This window comes from Galeopterus variegatus, unplaced genomic scaffold, assembly GCF_000696425.1.
Source record: "Galeopterus variegatus unplaced genomic scaffold, G_variegatus-3.0.2 Scaffold12111, whole genome shotgun sequence".
Lineage (NCBI taxonomy): Eukaryota > Metazoa > Chordata > Mammalia > Dermoptera > Cynocephalidae > Galeopterus > Galeopterus variegatus.
The window spans coordinates 12,034-13,741 of NW_007738222.1; the positions used below are offsets into that span (position 1 = coordinate 12,034).

Sequence of the window (1,708 nt, forward strand, 5' to 3'; positions counted from 1 at the left end):
TAAGCAGAAAAGAGACATCCAGGTGGACCGAAAAAGATACGCAGAAAAGAGACATCCAGGTGGAAGGACAAAGGATAAAGACACAGAAATGTGGAGAAAGTGGAGACAAATTGGGGGCGCGGGTGGGCGGGGGAGAGAAAAAGGGATGCAGAGGGAGGCCAAAGAGAGGAAGACGCATTTTACCTTCATGGGAGGAGACGCAGGCAGGCAGGAGTGGACTGCAATAGTCTGGTCGCTTCCAAGGACTCCTCCAAGCTGGGCTCTGTTTTGGTCTCCTTCCTCCTTCTAGCTGAGATGTCTCCCAGTGCACCCTCCTCCCAAAGCTTACACCATCTGCAGATTCTTCCCGCCTTCCTGCCCACCCTCATTCCACTATGAAAAGTTCTGTGGGAAAAAAAAAAAAAAGAATATCTTGGTATCAATTGGAAAAGCTAAGGGAGTAAGGGAAGGCTGAGATATTGTCCCTGCAAACCTCTACAAAAGTACTGTGAGTATTTATCTTCATCTTTGGTTGGTGTAGGAAATTTGTAAAGTCTTTCCTGCTTCGACTCTAAATATGAACAGTAAAATTATGGCAAGAACCCATGTGTTGGTGTCAGGCAGGTTTGTATTTGAGTCCCAGCTGCACCAACTCTTGCATGTGCGATCACAGGCAAGTAACTTTTCACTTTCCTCACCTGTAAAGTGGGGCTGCAGTAATACCAAGTTCCTAAGGATTTGTTGTGAGGATGGAATGAGATAAGCCACTGAAGGCACAAAACTAGCACAACTAACGCGTCTGTTCGCGCCTCGCCTCCCTCCCGTCCCCTACTGTGCCCTCCCCTCTATCCCTCCCTTCCCTTCCTCTCCTCTCCTCACTTTGTCGTCTCTCCGGAAAATATCACCCACATTCCATGCCTTGAAAGTGGGTCACTCCGACCTCCTGTTTCTGAGCTACCCCTGACCACAGCAGGGGACTTTAGACCCCCGAGCAGGTGCGAGTCTAGAATGAACTCTGTCAGCAGGATTACACTATCTTCTTTTTCAGACAGACAGCCTTCATACTTGTAAGCAACAGAATTCCTCTCTGCATAATTGAACCAGAAAATAAACCTTTAATTGTGATTTAAAAAAACACATAGCATTAAAATTATCACTTTAACCATTTCTGAGTGTACGATTCAGTATTAAGTACATTCATGATGCTGTGCAACAGATCTCTAGAGCCTTTTCATCTTGCAAATCTGAAGCTCTATACCCATTAGACATTAATTTCCCCTCTCTCCTTCCCCCAGCCCTTGACTACCACCTTCCTACTTTCTGCTTCTATGATTTTACTACATTAGGTACATCATATAAGTGGAATCCCAGAGTATTTGTCCTTTTGTAACAGGCTTATTTCACATGGCGTAATGTCCTCAGGGTTTATCCTTATTGTAGAATAAAACAGGATTTTTATTTATTTTTCTGTCTGTCTATCTATCTATCTATCTATCTATCTATCTATCTATCTATCTATCTATCTNATTTGTTGTGAGGATGGAATGAGATAAGCCACTGAGGGCACAAAACTAGCACAACTAACGCATCTGTTCGCGCCTCCCCTCCCTCCCGTCCCCTACTCTGCCCTCCCCTCTACCCTCCCTTCCCTTCCTCTCCTCTCCTCACTTTGTCCTCTCTCTGGAAAATATCACCCACATTCCATGCCTTGAAAGTGGGTCACTCCGAC

At 45.3% G+C, this 1,708-nt stretch overlaps 1 long non-coding RNA gene across 1 annotated transcript in view; it reads right to left on the reverse strand.

The window, feature by feature from the left end:
- The window catches only part of LOC103610944, a 3,973-nt gene extending 3,594 nt beyond the window's left edge, over nucleotides 1-379 (reverse strand). The window contains exon 1 of the long non-coding RNA XR_552254.1: nucleotides 184-379. This is a non-coding gene — a long non-coding RNA (uncharacterized LOC103610944). The remainder of the gene's footprint in view (nucleotides 1-183) is intronic.
- Between the last annotated feature and the right edge of the window lie 1,329 nt (nucleotides 380-1,708).